This window comes from Hesperophylax consimilis, chromosome 2, assembly GCF_061612785.1.
Source record: "Hesperophylax consimilis isolate HC1 chromosome 2, BYU_Hcon_1.0, whole genome shotgun sequence".
NCBI classification, from domain to species: Eukaryota; Metazoa; Arthropoda; class Insecta; order Trichoptera; family Limnephilidae; genus Hesperophylax; species Hesperophylax consimilis.
Window position 1 is genome coordinate 8,105,634 of NC_142837.1, and position 20,627 is coordinate 8,126,260.

The 20,627-nt window shown below is 34.1% G+C and overlaps 1 protein-coding gene across 3 annotated transcripts in view; it reads left to right on the forward strand.

The window, feature by feature from the left end:
• Nucleotides 1-20,627, forward strand: part of LOC149425662 (gonadotropin-releasing hormone receptor-like) — a 395,919-nt gene that overhangs the window by 61,458 nt on the left and 313,834 nt on the right. For 2 of the 3 annotated variants that reach the window (XM_089640947.1, XM_089640963.1), the window contains exon 2: nt 6,040-6,173. The exons of the other annotated variant lie outside the window; for it this stretch is intronic. The gene's annotated coding sequence lies outside the window, so the exon portion shown is untranslated. The remainder of the gene's footprint in view (nt 1-6,039; nt 6,174-20,627) is intronic. 3 annotated transcript variants of the gene reach the window in all.

Consider the following 20,627-nt stretch of genomic DNA (forward strand, 5'->3'; position numbering starts at 1 on the left):
GAAACCCTACCATCCGTATGGGAGACACTAATATCAAATTTGTGGATAACGTTAAATATTTAGGTGTCACTCTAGATCGATCGTCCTCCTTTCTGGCTCATGTCAAAGATGTATCCTGCAGGACTCAGTCACTGTTTCTGAAGCTTCGAAGAATCTCCACGGCAGAGTGGGGACTTCGCGGACCGGCTTTGCACGCTCTCTACAAGGGGGTATATGTTGCGCAAGTCGCATATGCCGCCTCTGTTTGGGAGCATCGCCTGGATAACTGCTTAATACTTCTTGCTCTCACTAGGGGTCAGCGCACTCCCCTGCTGGCACTATCTGGGGCATATCGAACCGTTGCTTCGGACGCTTTGCCAATTTCGGCTGGTATATTACCAATCGATCTAGAAATTAGGGAGGTGTTAGCGAAGCAGCGATTAATCCGTGGATCCCCGGCCAACCACCTTGGTGTCGTCCTGACACCGGGTGGACCAGGAACTCTCCCAGGACTGCTCCGAACGATGAGGGACCTGTCGCTCAAAGAGTGGCAGGTCCGTTGGGATAGGTCGAGCAAGGGAAGATGGACCTTCTCCTTCTTCCCTTCAGTTAAACTCAGAATGGAAGGGGCCTTCCTCAAACTGGACCATCACGTTACGCAGCTCCTTTCAGGACATGGGGAATTCAGGGGAAGGCTTCACAGCCTTGCCCTGTCCACCCACCCCAATTGCGCTTGTGGCAATAATTACCAGTCGGCCGAGCACATTCTGTGGCACTGTGAGATTTTGAAGGATGCCAGAGACGAAATGATAGACGGTCTGAATGTCCCCATTAGACCGGTGTGGAACACCGATCTTGTTTCTAACAGTGTGAATTTCGAATGTTTGAGGAAGTTTACTAGGATCTGGGTTGAGAGATGGCCTGTGCTTAGAGTCGTTGACTAGTGTAATAATTGGGAACTCCCGGTGTACTGCTCTTGCTCCATGACTTATTCTTTTACAACTCTTTCATTATTGTATATGCTATTCTGTTTTTCTTATTTTATTATTCTTATCTTATTTCTTTTTTTTTACTGTACCAGCTGTTGCAGATGATTTTCATTCGTTTATATATTGTTTTTTTAATTAACTTGTCTTGTACTTTTTAATTCTTATTTTCTGTTTTCTTTTCATATGTTTCTTTTTCCCTGTCTAAGGTTAACACATTGTTTTTCTTTTTACAGACACTGTAAGCACTCTTATATATCTGTGTTTACTAATTATCTCTCTTACTTTATTTTGTTATCTTATTCAATACTTACTGTCCTCTTTACAGACCATGCAGATCTTATTTTTACACCTTTACTTTTGTTTTTACTTATTTACCGTTGCCCTTATGTGGCACTTTTTGGATTGATTATTGTTTTTCATTTTTCCTCTTATTTTCTCTTCTTTTTACATGTATTTTTTCCGGTTTTCTTTTTTTTTTTTTTTTAGTAACAGCAACGAGCTTACAGGCGAGAACTGAACTCCGTTGTCTGTTTTGTTTTGTTTATTTTCCCCATTAGGGATTGGATAACGGGCCTCGTCCCCGCATGCACGACTGGAGCTTCTTATTATTCTTTCTTACCGGGGTACTCCACCAATCACCTGCGCCACCCCTGATGAGCGTTGGTGGTCAAAGGGGTGACTGTGCGGGCTGGGGTAACCTCCACCCTGCCTCCGACCTCCTGACGCTTCTTTCCCCTAGGTTCTTTAGGGTTTTATCCCTCTTTTTCCAATACTTATCTTCAGGGCACCACCGGGTGGTCGGCTAAGGGGTGTAGAAGTCCTGATCTGCACCAGTCGCCCCAACAACCACCAATTTCTCAACAGGACAGCCAGTCGTGGTTCGGCAAAACTCCCCCTTCACTCTATTGTTTACTTTACTTTTATGTGTTTACAGGTACTGGAGTGTGGGTCCCCTCCATCAACTATCTGCCTGACACTTAATCTTGATTGTTTTGTTGTTTATTTTTCTGTGTTGTCCTTAGTTTAGTACTTGTAAGCGCTTGCATGCCGCTTCATAACACCGTATGCGGGGACTTTGAAGGACTAGCTTCATTTATATAAATTGTAGAGCCTTTTATTAAAAAAAATTAGATTCATGCGAGAGCTCCGAAGGGGTGACCATAAGTCACCTATACCGGGGTGGGACAGGGTGGGTGTACCTTCAAAGTGCGAGACTCCCAAAAGTGGCTTTTATTAAGATTTATTCTTGCCAATAGTGTTCCTTCTAAACGTTTTTCAATTACGATTAAATATCTTTTAAACGGCTTCTTTGATAAAAAGTACATTTGAAGAACATCAAAAATGTGTTAAAAATAGTAAAACTTTTAAAAATATTTTTCATTACAATATGATGTATATATTATAGAAATTACGAAGAAATTTTGAACATTTTATGTAAATGTGAAAAATATTCTAAAACTAAAATATCTTTTACTTTTTAACCATCCTGGTATTGTCAATTAAAACTATTTAAACAATTTTAGCTTGCTCAAACTTTATGTTTACACTCTTTTGACAACCTGTAATTTATTCCATATTGAATACGATAAATTAAAGAAGAGTTTGTTTAGTCCATGAAAGTTGGTGAACTACATTTTATATTACCTTCATAAATTAAGTAAATGTTGCCACCAGCAGAATTTCCATTTTGTAAAAATCCAGGCAATGTGTCATGTCACATTATTTCTTGCTTAAAATTTATAAAGAGTACGATACGAGAGACGGAAGCGGTTCATTGTTATTTTTTGTCAACCAAATAAAATCTCTGCAAAAGTGTGTACTTCTGTGTCGCTGGATTTTTCTATAAGAGTAAAATTTTTACTTATAAATTCGTGGTGAAAATAATGTATATGACAGATATAATAAAATATGATAGATAGACTCAAAAGTAATAATATATACGTTCCGTTTGTTCGAAATTTTATTTTTTTTACATTGGAGGCTTGTGTTAGAGACCCACTGTAAACATAATTTTTAAATTGGAGGCTTGTATTATAAACCCACTGTAAACATAGTCACCATCTCCTTTTCCTCCTCACTACCTTCAGCCCCACAACATACCCCGATCAGGGATGTCGTAGTCTCTCATTGAGGAGTCAGTATTATCAGTATCAATTGTTGCAATCGCTCATGGTCATCCCAATAAAATAAAGAATAAAACTAGTAGTACCTTCCATAATAATTTGAATGGAAACAGAAGCGTTACTGACTTAGTTCCTACCTTTGTTTGTCTGCCTCTCTTATACTTGACTGAAATTGTATATCGCTTTCCCATATTTTTTCATAAAAATTCTTTCTCTTTGTCTGTTCGGCATTTACCTTACGGCCAATTTTAGCAAAGTTTTTGATACTTAAGTATTACCTTTCAGGGTCTCTGACAAGTCCCACATCTTACACATATCGAAATATTGTATTTTCGAAGGAGATTTGCACCATATGGTAGTTGTCACGCCGTTCTCGTATTTTTCCAGTGCGATATTAAATAATGTGCGAGAGAGCACATACTTGACTCTGTACTTTACTTACCGTTACCACCGCTTTAGCCTTAAAGTGGCAAACCGCGTGGCAAATGTGAAAATGTAGTTAAATAAATTTAAAAAAGGGACAAAACCTTCGATTTTTAAATAAACTGTTATAATAGTAAGAATTTTGTCAATTTTTATTTTTCTTCTCCAAAAACGAATTTTTATGTGCCCAAATTATATGTAACACATAGGACAAATGGCGCCCTGGGTACATGAGTCAACACTTTGAAGCGAATTGAAAATAATTTCATTTGGCAATCTGAAGGTTGTGGGTTCAAATCCCGCGTGCGCACGGATATATCATGTGAATATTTTGTGTTGTTTCACAAATTACTCAATTGAAATAATATATAGTATATTTGAGGTACGATCCAGAGTCAAATATACTCTCAGTATCGTCCTGGTGTAAGACGACCATTCAGAATTGAAATGTTGCTTGAAATGGGTTTGGCCGCGTTTGGTAACCAGATATGAATAGCTAGGTACTTCCCTACCTTCCTCTTCCCTATGTTCTTCCTCTCCCACTACATTCAACCACGCAACATCCCCTAATTGGGGATGCCATAGTCTCACTGGCTTCAGACGATTGGGAGCAGTTGGGCTTTTGTGCGGTCATACTAAAGCTTTCTGTAGCAAGGTCGTCGATTCCAGCAGTGGTGTAGCTTTAAGTGGTAATGCAATGGGCTCTTTACTAAAGTAACAGGTAGGTTAACCTGTACGGAGTTATGCCAGCTGTTTATTGTTTATTGCGGTATTTTAAGTAGGTACATAGTTATCTATGTCCTAATACAATCCTTATATACATATACATATAATTATAGTAACACATTTAAAATGAATAAATCACATATTTTCGTAATTTAATTTTAAATGTTTTTATGTTTTCTTCTGATTTTATTTCTTCTGGTAGCTCTCCAAATATCTTCAACGCTCCGTACATCAATGACTTTTGACTCTGTGTTTTTTTCCTGAAGGGGAGTCTCAATTCATTTCTTTTCCTCATCTCATGTGTGTGTTTGTTCTGTAGTTTATCATTTTTTCTTAGGAATTTACTAGACGTTTGGCCATTGATTATCTTGTAGATTAAAAATATGGTATTAAAGTAAATAATTTGTTTAAATGACAAGATATTTAACTCCTTCAACATGTTCTTAATTTTTGTGTATCTATTTTTCTTCAATATGGTTCTCATTGCTCTATTTTGTAGAATTGTCATTTGTTTCATTAAACCGTCGTTGGATAAGAATAGAATGCTGCTACAGTAATTTATTTTTGGTACAATAATTGCGTTGTACACATTTTTACTGGAAACTGTGTTAAGGAATATTCTTATTCTTCCCAACAGTGAGATTTTTTTGACAATCTTTTTAATAATTTGTTTTGTATTTTGAGCAAAAGTTAATTTGGAGTCAATTATTACCCCTAAATATTTCATTTCAAATACTTCTTTCAATACTTCACCGTCTATCAATATGTCTTTTTTTGTTTGCGTTACTCGTTTTCCAATGTTCATGAATTTTGTTTTGTTTATATTCAATTTAAGTTTATTTTTCTTCAGCCATATTGATATATTATGTAGGTCTTCATTTATATGGTTCATTATGAGTTCATAATCTTCTCCTGTTATATATATCAGTGCGTCGTCTGCAAATAATCTTATTTTACAATGTTTCAATACTTTTACTATATCATTAATGTACATTATAAAAAGAATAGGTCCGAGAACCGACCCTTGTGGTACTCCCAATGTAATCTTTACTGGTTCGGATATTGTCTCACCCACTTTTGTGGTTTGATATTTATTACTTAAATAATCCTTGAACCATTTCAATGCCTTTCCTTTTCTTCCATCGTTAGATAGTTTTTTAATAATTATATCTCTATCTATCGTTTCAAAAGCTCTCTGAAAGTCCAGGAAAACCGCGATCACATATTTTTTTATCTGAGTCTTGTTTCCAGTCCTCCAGAACTAGATTGAGAGCCATTTCACAAGATTGGTTATTTCTAAATCCACACTGTTCTTCACATAATATATTCCATTTTTCTATAAAACCAACAAGTTGTTTTTTTATTATATGTTCAAGTAATTGTTCATACTTAGTGAGCGTGTTAACTGGTCTATATTCTTCACATTTTTTTGTATTTTTTATTTTCGGTATTGGGATGACTCTTGATATTTTCCATGATTGAGGGAGCTGTACAGAGCCTACAAATTCTAAGTGCTTCTGGTGTGGTCTTCCTGGCACTCTTGACTCTATTTTATCAGACTGATTGCATTCATATTCTTCATTAATCCAGCGATGACATTTTTCGAAATATCAGAAAGTTTTTACGACTCATTTTTGCTTAACAATTTGTCAATGACTCAAGACATCATTGATTCCTTCAACTGAGTTACGTTTCCACCATCTTTAATGCCGTACCTAATCTCTTTCCTCCACAAAAAGCACCTCACAGTATCCCATCAGATAACATAGGTATTAAGAAGGATTTTCTTTGTTTTTCAGAAACCCATTGGCACGTTCTACTCCGTTTTGAAGACTTGGAAATCACAGCTTTTTGTCATATTAGTTGGTTGACAGCGGAAAGTGTAACGGATTACTGCCATCATCTCACTGTAGCTCATTGGGAGGCTCTATGGGTAAATATGGAACTTAAATTATTTATAAACTACGCAGAACTGCGCTAGCTAATTTAGCTGTCTTCTCAGCCTGAAAATCAACGAATATATTTCAGAACTTTATTACGAATATCCAGGGTTTTCTAATAAGATGTGTTATTTTGAATAGCCCGCTATTTCGGTAGATGTTTCTTTTGAAGCTGTCATTTTGACATTTGACAAGTAGAAACTACGCCATTAATAAAAATGGAACGATACACGCTTCAACAACGCATTGAAATTATTAAAATTCACTTGAGTAAATCAAATGCAAATCATCTTGAGTGATTCATTTCCACCTCGGTGGTTTCGTCAACAAGCAAAATTGTCGCATCTGTGGCTAGGAAAACCCAAGAGTTATTGTTGAAAAGCCTTTCTATCCTCAACGTGTAACTGTTTGGTACGGTTTATGGTCCGGTGGAGTCATTGGACCTTACTTTTTTGAAAATGAGGCTGAAGCAACAGTTACGGTGAATGGATTGCGCTATTGAGAGATGATTAATGATTTTCCATGGCCGGAATTGGATGGTATTGATCTGGACAACGTTTAATTTCAACAAAACGGTGCTACGTGCCACACAAGCAATGAAACCATTGATTTTTTACGATTGGATATCAAAATAACACCTCTTATTGGAAAACCCTGTATAATATCCACAACACAGGTGAACTCCTAGCGTGGAGGACAATATACTATAACTTTGTAGTACAAATATATTTCAGAATAAGTAAAAAAATAAAAATAAAAAAAGGATTATGTATAGTTCATGTATGTAGGGGGCACATCCTTTGTATTAAAATTTGAGTAAAAGCCTTTTCTGGAAGGCGTTTTCATTTACACAACCTGTAACATGGCGAAATGTCACTAACGATTTATTTTATCAATGGATTAACATAAAAAGCTTTTTGACTGCACAGTATTCGACGACGTCGCCAAATATTATGTAATAAATAAAAATGATATTCAGTAAATAACGTTTTTTTTCCGTAATACCATTTTAGACGGAAGATTTGCTTGAAATAAATTAACGCCTGAGGCGAAATCAATGTTAATTCTTGTTTTGTGTTCAAAAGAATAGATTTCAAAAAGGATTTTAGTTTACATCAATTGCAGATATTTATCACTTACCCATACATCACAATATTCATTGAGTGCAATTGTAGATGTTTATTAATTACACACATATTACAATATTCATTGAGTGCAATTGTAGATGTGTATTACTTACCCACATATTATAATATTCATTGAGTGCAATTGCAGATGTTTATTACTTACCCATATATTACAATCTTCATTGAGTGCAATTGTAGATGTTTATTAATTACACACATATTACAATTGAGTGCAATTGTAGATTTTTATTACTTACTCAAATATTATAATATTCATTGAGTGCAATTGCAGGTGTTTATTACTTACCCATATATTACAATCTTCATTGAGTGCAATTGAAATGCTAAACATAAAATTATGTCTTTTCATTGTAGAGAGCTTTAAACATAGCATTTATCTTATCCGCAATCCCATTGAAGATTATTTTTTGTGATCAAAACATTTGTATTGGAAAACTACTTCAAAGACATTTTAATTTATTAAATAAAAAAATTTAAAACTTTGTTCACACCACTATTTAAAAAAATATTTCAACATAATTTAAACTTATGATTTGACCATTGGGATTCAAAGTATACTATTTCAAACCGTTGAAACCGTTGAATTTGCAACATTTTGATAATTTGTATTAAAAAGTGGTGTAAATCAGTAATGTAAGACAGTGTTCCGCAAACTTTTTTATGTTCACGGTACACCTAACTAATCAAGAAATTTTAACGGTACACCAAAGAAAAAAAACAAGGTAAATTTTGGATAGGATTGGCTAGGCTTATTACTTATGACTCCGCTGGACCATAAACCGCTCCAAACAGTCACACGTTGAAGATAAAGAGGCTTTTCAACAATAACTCTTGGGTTTTTCAAGCCCCAGATGCGACAATTTTGCTTATTGACCAAGCCACCGAGGTGGAAATGGGCCTCATCACTCAAGATGATTTGCATTTGATTCACTCAAGTGAATTTTAATAATTTCAATGCGTTGTTGAAGCGTGTATCGTTCCATTTTTATCAATGGCGTAGTTTCTACTTGTCAAATGTCAAAAAATAATAGCTTTAAAAGTAACATCGAGAAAGCCATCGTACTTCTGTATGAAACAGAAGTGACTGATGATCTGCTCCCATTTCCTGACACAGTGCATTAAACAGACGAGAGTTCAGCGGTCGCGACTTGATGTAATTGACAATTTTGACGACTTCTTGTAAGACAGACAACGATTCATCAGGCAGAGACTTCGTCATCAGTGCCTCTCTGTGTAAAAAGCAATGTAAATTTTTAATATTAGGATTTTTTTCAGAAGCCCTGGTTATAAATCCCTTAATTTTTCCTGTCATAGCTGCTGCTCCGTCTGTGCAAATGCTTAAGCAGTTGCGCCATTCCAAATTATGTTCACTGAAGTACTGGTTTGTTACTCTGAATATTTCTTCTCCGGTGGTATAACCAGGTAGTGGCAGACAAAATAAAAACTCCTCTTGTATTTCATATCCATCCGTGTACCTCACATTTGTGATGAGATGCGCGTGACCACTGATATCAGTAGACTCGTCGACTTGTAGCGCGAAAACTCCACTTAGCCTTAATTTTTCAATTAACGTTGATTGAATGTCGGTGGATATTTCATTAATGCGACGTGAGATCATATCTGCTGACGCAGGTATTTTTTAGATTTCCTTAGCGGCTTCTTGGCTAATCATAATTTTGACAATTTCTTTGCAGACAGGTAAAATTAAAGTTTCAGCGAGAGAATGAGGTTTCTTCGATTTAACCAGCATATTAGCGATCACGTAGCTTGCTTTTTGCGCTTTGCTTGATGTATTGAAAGACGAACTCATGAGAGTTACCTGTTTCTTAGACTGGTCTTTCATACGTTGAAAGAAGGCTTTATCTTTGTGAGCCACCGATGGGTGTTTAGTTGTTAAATGTCGTGAAAGTTTACTGGGCACCATTGAATTTTTAGCCAAAGTTTCTCCACAAACAAGACATTTTGGGATTGGGCACGATTCATCACCGCAATATATAAAGCCATAAAGCACATAGCTCTCATCGTATTTCCGATCAAAAAGCTTAGGTTTTTTCTTTGTTGACTCTGCTTCTTCTTGGGAATCATTAGTTTCACTTGACAAACTTGCGGTACGTTTAACGATTTTATCCATTATACACACGTAATATGGGACATTTTTTTGCAATTAAAAAATTAATTAAGTTTGCGACGACACAACCAAACACTTGCATTAACGAATGACTACTAAACAAGCGGGCGCAACGTCACCGTCGTAATTCGTAATGTTATGTTGTCACGCGCATGCACCCCGATAGCTCGTGCGCAATCACGTGATAATGTAGCAATAGCACCCCACTTATGTAGTGTAGTACACGTGATAATGTAGCGTAGCGGCGTAGCACACGGCCACTTCGCAGCGATCGAGTCCCACCCACGCCACCTCCAGCCGCCGCGCCGCACAGAAAAGTAAAGACCGATTTACAGAGCACTTTGTGAGAAGTGACGCGGGACTCGCGGCACACTTACAAATGGCCACGGCACACCAGTGTGCCGCGGAGCACACTTTGCGGAACACTGATGTAAGATATAAAAAAGGTTTTTTAGTAAGGCTCTAACATTGCTTATGATTATCCCATAACAAAAACGACACTATTGCAAACAAAAGCCGTGAAAAGTTCAAGATGCTTTGTTTATTCCATGTAGCATATTTTTCCCGAAATATTTGTCTTTGTTAACAATCAACGAGATTGCACGACAAAAAGATGCATTACTATAATGACGGGATTACACGAAGAAAGTAAAAAAGACAAAACAATAGTTTCCTTACCCTGCTCCACGAACAGCCTCGACCGCGCATTACAATGGGACAATACAAGCGTAGTTCAAGCCCTGTCCAAGTGGATACATGAATAACATGTTTATTTGGGTAAGATACTATCCTGCGGAGATGGCTTCCTCGTCTATATAATTAATTCCACGTAACATACACGAGCCGAACTGACGAACTGAACCTCAACTTATGGAAAAGGAATGAAGCAACCGCAATGAAACGCTTGCAGTTGCTTCGTTCCTTTCCCATAATTCGTGGCTCAGTTCACGTTTAAGTTCGCAAATGTATAGTACTATAAGGGATCGAGTCTCGGCTCACTATCCTGTCTTCCGAACTACTGTTCACATAAGCACAGTGGGTACGGAGCTGGGACAAAAATTTTCCTGAATAAAGCAAATAGTTAAGAAAGCTTAATTTCACAAAATTTATTTTAATTACTTAATGAGTAAAACTCAAATTGTAACATTTAATCATTGAAGATAATATTATCTATTTTGAAACAGACAAATCAGAAAAAGATACGGTTACGGCATCTAGGACTCAAACACAGTCCCGCCTCTACAGGGCGCTGCTTTACCAACTGATCAAACGTTTTTTTATTGATTCTTACGACAGCAGTGACTGAATTTAATCGAAAGAAATCTATACGAATTGAAAAATTTAAGAACCGCTTATGAATTTTGAATGTTTTTATCTGCCTATCAAAGATGCGCTAAACCTTTCACAGATTATTGAATGTAACAATTACCTGTTAATGACAGTTGTCGAGTTTTTGTTTTGCTCTCAATAATTAATGTTTTTTTAACAAGTATTGAGCTAAAATATATCAAAATCTATAAAACCAAATAAATAAAAATATATACTAACAAATAAATAGTGTTTGCAAACAAGCCAACAATTAAAACTATTATTTAAACTTCTGTGTGCCGTGAATCTGTTTCTTCTTAATAATTATATTGCCAAATTCCGCCGAATATCGCTTTCAAAATGAATACGAATGAAGCACTTTCTCTTCTAAATAAAGCCAAGGAAGAGATTACTGGCATTCATAGTGTCATTACCGATCCCTCTTTAAAAATCACTAAAGATCAAATGGCAAAAATACTCACCAAACTATCTAACCTCTCTGGTACCATGCAGGACCTAGGAGTAAATGTAGGAGTCCTGGAGGGGAAAGTTATGACATTTGAAAAAATCATAGAAAAGAAAGTATTACCCCAAGAAACATCACCAATTTGTGACTTGCTCGCAGAGATAGAGGAACGCAAGATCCGCACCAAGAACGTGATTTTACTTAACGTTCCCGAGTCTAGTTCCAACTCAAGCATGGAGAATATTTTGGAAGATAAAAAAAAAGTTTTAACTATCGTTAGTGAAATAAATAGCGAGTTCAAACCGGAAGAAGTAAAAATTTACAGGCTTGGTAGTAAAATTTCAAACAAAATCAGGCCCATTAAAGTCGAATTTGAAGACCCTAAGCTGGCAAAACTTATTCTCTTTAATAAAAATACTTTGCCTAATGGAATAAAAATGAAACCGGATAGGACCCTCCAACAAAGAGAACATTTGTCTGACCTCTGGAAGGAAATGGAGGAGAGAAAAGAAAAGGGTGAAATTGATTTGCGAATCAAACATTTTAATGGAATTCCTAAAATTATCAAAAGCCACGCAAAAAACTGATAAACAAACATAACACACTCTTAAGAATCAATGGATATTATCAAAATGTTTGAGGAATCCGTACGAAATTGCAACAACTTAAAAGGAATTCACCCACCTTCTCATATGACATTTTATTATTAACTGAAACATGGTTAAATGCAGATATCGGCTCGTCAGAATTAGGCCTAAATCAATATACTATCTATCGCCTTGATCAAAGTCCTAATTCGAGCAAAAAGTCTAACGGAGGAGGCGTGATGTTATGTGTGTCTAAAAATATCTCATCCTGTAGACTACCGGTCAAGCACACAAATGTTGAACACACTTTTGTAATGCTCAACATACCTTATAGTAAAATTATTATAGGTTGTGTCTACATCCCACCTGCATCGGATTTGCAAATATATAAAAACCACAATGAGGACATAGAAATGCTGAAATTCAAATATCCGAAAGCAAAATTCATAATTGCTGGTGATTATAATCTGCCCAACTGGACCAGCCAAGATGACATTGGATCTGCCACAAACGAAGTTGAATTACAGTGCGCTAAATCCAGTGAAATTCGTGATATGTCCATATTCCTAGGACTAATTCAATCAAACAATGTGTCTAATTCTAATAATCGAATGTTAGATTTAGTGTTTTCAAGTGATTCAAAAATAGTGGTTGAGAAATCTGACGAATTATTATTGCCTCTAGATAAACACCATCCACCATTAGATATTATCATAACAAATATGTCTGGAAGATCTCCAAACCTAACTACCACATCGTATAATTTCTCCAAAGCCGAATACCATAATATTAATGAGTACCTTACCTCAGTAGATTGGTCATTTTTAGACAGCGAAAATAATTTAAATAATCAATTAGAACAATTTTACTCAATTTTAAATACCTCGATAGAGCGCTTTGTTCCTAGGGTCAACTTCACACCATCTAACTATAACTATCCCAAATGGTTTACGAGGGAATTAAAAAAACATATTAATTATAAAAAACATATCCATAGAATATATAAACATACCAGAAATCCTAATGATTACATAACTTTTACTAAATTTTGTAAGCAGTGTAAAGAATTATCAATAAAATGCTATAGTGATTATGTAAGCCTAATTGAAAAAGAGGTACACCAAAATGTTAAAAAATTATGGAGTTTTTCTAAAAGTCAACAAAAAAATGATTGTGGATTTCCCAATAACATGTACTTAAAAGAAAAATGTGCCGACAGTATCGAAGGTATAGTTAATCTATTTGCTGATTCATTTAAAAGTGTTTACGACACAGATATTCGTGTCAATACGATTCCAGATATTTCAGTGGAAGAGGTATTAAATCTAAGCCAATGTTTCATCAAAAAAGAATCTATAGAAAAAGTCATAAAAGAATTAGATAGCAATAAATCTGCTGGACCGGATGGTATTCCTCCAATATTTTTCAAAACCTGTGTTAGTAGTCTGATATATCCTCTTTATAAACTCTTTAACAATTCTTTAAGTTCTGGTTCTTTTCCAGCTCAGTGGAAAAAGAGTTATTTAACCCCTATTCATAAAAAAGGAGATAAAAGCGATATATCAAACTATAGACCAATTTGTATAATGTCTGCTTTACCGAAAGTTTTTGAGAAATTAGTCCTAGATATCATTGTAAAACCTATCAACAACATTATTGTTCCTAACCAACATGGCTTCATCACAGGTCGCTCTACCTTAAGTAATTTAATGATTTATGAAAATTACATATCTGAATCTCTGGGTCTCAAACAACAAGTGGACAGTATATACACTGACTTTAGTAAAGCTTTTGATAAGGTTCGACATCACATACTTATTTATAAACTTCGATCGTTGGGCATCAAAGGTAAATTATTGAGTTGGATTGTTAGTTATCTTAGCCATTGGGTGCTCAGTGTTAAGATTAATTCTGTAAAATCTTATATATTCGAGGCCACAAGTGGGGTTCCTCAAGGGTCCCACCTCGGCCCAATATTTTTCTTATTATTCATCAATGACATTGTTGACCAATTTAATGATGTAGAAGTTCTGCTATTTGCTGACGACTTAAAAATATATAAAAGAATACAAAATGTATCCGATTGTCAAATTTTACAGAGTAATTTAGAACAACTTCATCAATGGTGTGAACAAAATGCTTTATTTTTGAACATTCAGAAATGTCAAGTAATACGATTTTCCAAAACTCGTTATAATATATTACATGAATATACATTAAATAATATTAAGTTAATACCAGTATCACATATTCGTGACTTGGGTGTAATATTCGTTGAAAACTTGTCATTCATTGAACACATCAACTATAAAACTAATAAGGCTTTAAAGATGCTTGGCTTCCTTTGCAGAACTTTAACCGATTTTAAGTCCATAGATTGTATGAGAACCCTCTATACTTCATTAGTCAGAAGTCAATTGGAGTATAATTCACCTATTTGGTCCCCTTTATATAAAGTTCACTCCAATAATATAGAAAGAGTTCAGCACAAATTTCTTAAGTATGTAAATTTTAAGCTCGGAATTCCTATTGTTTACATTAATTATGTCAGTTTGATGAATCAATTGCATCTAATAACACTGTCTGACAGGAGAATTATTTCAGACCTGGTTGTGTTACACAGAGTCATTAATAACTTAATTGATAGTCCTGCCATCCTTGCCACTATTAAACTACATGTGCCGACTAGGAATACAAGGCAAAATATAACATTCTTCTGTAATACATACTCGACCAACTATCAGACACACTCACTGACCAATAGGATGCATGATCTGGGCAACAAGTATGGGGGTGTTATTGATTTATTTATTGACTCCATACATAGAATTAAGCATAATCTACATCAACACTTTGTTGAATCCTACAAATTAGAGTAGCTTTGGTAAATTAGTTTTGATGATAACACTAACAAAATTAATAAATGACAAACAACATGGCTTCATTAGAGGTAGATCAACTACAACAAATTTACTACTGTTTCAAAACTATATATTGGAGTCTTTTTCTAAAAATAAACAAGTTGACTGTATATATACTGATTTTTCGAAAGCCTTTGATAAAGTGTCTCACAAAGTACTGATCCAAAAACTTCATGCTATAGGAATCAGAGCAAATATGTTAAGCTGGTTAAGTAGCTACATATCTGGTAGAACTTTACTTGTTAAAATAAAATCTTTTTTATCTAAACCATTTTTGGCCACTAGTGGCGTACCGCAAGGTAGTCATCTTGGCCCAATTTTATTTATTGTTTTTATAAATGACATAGTCAACTGCTTTGAAAATGTCAATGTACCGCTATTCGCCGACGATATTAAATTATATAAAGAAATAACCTCATTAAACGACTGTCAAGTTCTTCAATCTAATATAGACATGCTAAATAAGTGGTGTTCACAAAACAATTTATATTTAAATGTAGAAAAATGCAAAATTTTGACCTTTTCCAGAAAAAAAACATCACAATTTTTTGGCTATTCAATAAATAAAACAAATTTAGAAAGAGTAAAGGAAATGCGAGATCTTGGCATAATAATGGATGAGAAACTAGACTTTACGGCCCACATTCAACAAACTGTGAATAAGGGTATGAAAACATTAGGTTTTATATTAAGAACAATTAAAAACTTTAAATCTTTACAAATCATAAAACTATTGTACATATCCCTTATTAGAAGCCTGATAGAACATAACTCCATAGTTTGGTCACCCTTCTACAATGTACATATTCATAATGTTGAAAGAATTCAAAGAAAATTTCTACGCTTCGTCAATTTTAAACTTAACATCCCTTTAGAACACATAAATTACCAGTCATTATTGAATCATTTAAATATTCCGACATTAGAAAACAGAAGAAAAATAAACGACCTAACCTTTTTATTAAAATTATTGAACTCTAAATTCGATTGTTGTGAACTCCTGCATTTAATAAATCTACACATACCTACACGAACAACTAGGCAAATATCAACATTTTACATACATACATCTCATTCCAACTATAGTTTTCACTCTCCAATACAACGTTTACACAGTCTTGGTAACAAATACTTAAATAATATAAATGTATTTGACAATAATTTGAACTTGGCCAACTTTAAACGGAGTATGTGCGAACTATTTTTACATACTTTGTAAACTATTGTTATCAACTAATTTTATACCTTCTTATTAACATTATCGTTGATTTGGAGGATTTTGGCAAATTTTATATTTTTTGTCGCACTTATTTGCACTCTATCATACCTAATTTTTTAAACTCTTATATTTTATGTAACCTATATTTTGCTAAATCTGACATTTTTATATGTAATCTATATGTATTTTTTTTTATATAAAATGTATAACTAAAAAAATAAAGATGTACATTATTATATGTAAAAGCCCTATGGGCGTTTAAATGAAATAAAAAATAAAAATAAAAATGATTTGTTTTATATGTAATGTTGTTGAATTTTCTTTTTTACTTTATGTTATTTTTTTTCCTTCCTTAAAATGGATTACATCTATTTACTGTCAATATCTCCTGTATAATACATATTCTCTTATTGTACTGCATCATGTATCACTTCTATGTAAAAGCCTTTTTAGGCGTATATATATATAAATAAATAAATAAATAAATAAAAACCTTAGTTAAAAGTCTCGTTTTGTGATATTAAAAGTGTAAAAGCTGGGGGAACGCTTATTTCCTGACCAGGCCTGGTAAAGTTATAGGCTGTGCACCTAGATGCGATGCATTCTAGGCTGATAAATCATTTAAAGTATTTAGATTTTTATGTTTTCCATTTATACGAATTGAAAAATTTGAGAACTGCTTACGAATTTTGAATGTTTTCATCTGCTTATCAAAGATACGCTGAACCTATCACAGATTATTGAATGAAAACTTCATTATATTATATTATATAATTAATTCATATAAGCCAATGATATCTAGTTATCGTCCAATATATGATATTTATGATGAAAACGGTTCATTTTACGAAAAAAAGGTGTACCAAAATAAAGCCACAGATGTGATTTTATTCGCCATGTTTTATTTACGCGCGTCACAAAAAACTTTTCAAAGGCACGTGCTGAAAAATTAAACAGGGGAAAGTTGTTTTCTTTTGACTAAAAAACATGTAAATCATACTCAGGTTTATCGTTGATTTATTTTTTTTACCTGTCAAAAATTGTGCCGAAATTTCATTAATCATTTTCCTTTGGTCTCCTGTTTAAGAGACAATAGAAAAAATTACTCCGGGAAAGTTTTTTCATTTAAATATCAATCTTATGAAAGCTGTCAGATGAAGAACTATCGCTCCTACAGTTTTTTTCAAAGGTTCCTAACCTCACAATATATGCGGGAAAATGCTATGACAACGAAATTTCCATGTGCCATCGCATTTTTTGTTTATTTTCAATAATTTTACATAGGCCAGCGATTCCTAACATTGTTTGGAGTAACAAGAGTTAAGCGTGGTACACACGCAAAGCTCACATCAAAAGTTAATGTACAGCGCATCATCTTTTCTACCGACGCACGACGCTATCAAATATTTCTTCCTATGGTAGGAGAGGGGGTCAGTTGAATTCGAGAGCGGCCGAGGAACATAATTTCATCTGTCAAAGTGACAACTTTACTTACTGACAGCTTGAGCACGTCTTTTATGTTTCTAAATTTACTAGCACACATGACGATATGAGCTAACATAATAAATAAGAAATGCATTATTAGGCTGCTTATGTCATGGCTGTCAAAGGGAACACGGAACTTAGTTGGTAGCTCCGTAATTAAAATGACTCCCTCTCCTTTTTACGACGGAGAGGGGGACGCATAACTTTTCAAATATCGCGTCGAGAGCGGTTACGTAAAATAAATTCGGTTAGCGAAGTTCAGAACCACACTTATAGCGCGTTATCTTTTTACGTGTGTCGGGTCTGTATGGGATTGTATGGCGAGCGCTATTGTGCTTTATATTATCTGTTGATGTGAGCTTTGCGTGTGTACCAGGCTTAACGTAAAGTAAATTAATATGAAGAGCTAGTCTTGCCACGCCATTCTTCACGCGCCATTGAAAAATGAATTATTATACTATATTCACCTTCAGTCTATTAAAAAAAACCACCTGAGTAAGTACTAGAACTACCTACAAAGAAAGATTCTTTTCTGTGTTATGTTATTATTTATAATTAATTTTATTGATGAATGTCCCTTTATGTACTATAATATGTAAATTTGAATTATGCACATAAATAATTTTATTTATGAATGTCCCTTTATGTACTCTATGTACATTTGTATTATATACATACATAACTTTATTGATGAATGCCACTTTTTGTATATTTGAATTATATATACACGGTGTCCGGAAACTCGTAGTACAAGCGGGAAACTGTAGAATCTACACCACATGGGGAACCCAAAAAAACATAAAGTTTTTTGATTTGAGCATTTTCAAAAAAAAAAAAAACCAAAAAAATATTTTTCGGCTATTTTAGGGTTAAAGTTTTTTCTGGTGTTTAGGGTTGAATAACAGATGTTTTAACCCTGCAGAGCAGAAATATTTTATGATTACACCGGGTTAAATGAAGGGTGATTTCAAAATAATGCTTCAAATCCGAGTTTCTTCATTTGTTTTACTTTCAAATAGTTTTAATTAGTTGGATACTTTGATCTTCAGTAATAATTTATAAGAATTTGATTAAAAAAAAAAAAAAATCAACTTCAAACTCGATTTACTCGATAACGAAAGCTCAAAAAAATATATATATACTACAAAATCGACTCCAAATGTGATGTAGATTCACCAGTTTCCCGCTTGTACTACGAGTTTCCGGACACCCTGTATATAATTAAATTTATTTATGAATTCCCCTTCATATAATCTACGTATATTTGGATTATATACATAAATAAATTTATTAATGAATGCTCTTTATGTACTCTATGTATATTTGGATTAGATATATAATTTTGTATGCAGTGCTAATAAATCAGCGTTTGTTGAATTACAATTTTTTTAATTTTCATTAAAAAAATATAACAACAACATTAGTAGGTAACATAAATAATGTTCTTTATAATTTATTTTTTACGCTTTATATTACCTAGCTCACTAGGGGTAACCTGTTACAAATTAGGTGACTGGAATGTACAATACAAATATTTGATTTCACAATTATTGACATAGTTGTGAAGTATTAAATTTAGATAAATATGTGAAGGAGAAGAATTAATAAAAGTATGTAGTGTGTAAAAGAAGAACAAAATAGTAGATTAAAGACATATGGTTAAAAATACAACGAATAATAAGTTTAAATAAATAAAATAATATAAAGTGAAAATGCAAGACGGTACTATGAGAATACAATTTCAATTTCCTTGTGATCTTTTCTCATTAGCCATTCTGTTTTTGTTTCATGTTTTTGTTGGACGAATACGTATTCGTTATTGCTTAGGTTTGTATTGGCACATTGGCAGTATTTCGTATGCTTGAGGCGCCTTATACATTACATATATGGTGTCTTTGTTGAAGGAATACATATTAGTTATTGTTAAGGTCTATAGTGACAGTTTTTAGTATGCCTGAGGCGCTGTGTACATTACATATATATGGTGTCGCTGTTGAAGGAATACATATTACTTATAGCTGAGGTCTGTAGTGGCAGTATTTTGTATGCTTGAGGCGCCTCATACATTACACATATGGTGTCTTTGTTGAAGGAATACATATTAGTTATTGTTAAGGTCTGTAGTGACAGTTTTTAGTATGCATGAGGCGCTGTGTACATTACATATATGGTGTCGCTGTTGAAGGAATACATATTAGTTATAGCTGAGGTCTGTAGTGGCAGTATTTTCAATGCTCGAGGTGCCTTATACATTACATATATGGTGTCTTTGTTGAAGGAATACATATTAGTTATTGTTAAGGTCTGTAGTGACAGTTTTTAGTATGCCTGAGGCGCTGTTTACATTACATATATGGTGTCGCTGTTGAAGGAATACATATTAGTTATAGCTGAGGTCTGTAGTGGCAGTTTTTTGTATGCCTGAGCCGCTGTTTATATTGCATATATGGTGTCTTTGTTGAAAGAATACATGTTAGTTATTGCTAAAGTATGAGTGGCAGTTTTTCGTATGCCTGAGGCGCTGTATACATTACATATATCGTGTCTTTGAACAAAAGTTGTCGTGAATTTCGGTACCAAAATTGTTCCTTACGTTTATGCTCTTGTTTTATTACTATTGGTAATATACGTTGGTGGTTTTCATACATGTTTTATTTATAGGTTTACCTTGCGGTATAATTGCCTGACACTAAGAACTGGAACACTGACACTGGAAAAGTTTGGAAAATATTATTTACGAATCGCAGAAACATATCTTTCTACATTACATTTTTTAAAGCTTTTTTCAAGCAGTAAGTACTATATTATTGAAACACTTAGTAATTGCTAAATAAATAGATAGCAATCTAGTCATTGAGGTTTGTTTAAATAATAAAGTGGATGCAGCAGGAATCACAAATCAGTCAACTATTTATACAGTCAGAGTGGATATGTCATATTTGATATATATATATATATATATATATATATATTTCTTTTAAAGAAAGACAAATATTCCCGGGTTACGAATAACCTGACAATATTTGAAAATCTCCTACTACCACCACAGTAAGCTGAAAATGTTGCTTGAGTTGTGATGGAGGACTTAGCCAGCCGAGGAATTGAACACACTACGCCTGAGTAGGACCCAAGCGCAATGTTAACTCGGCCACCGACCGGTCGATATGTAAAGTGGATGCAGCAGA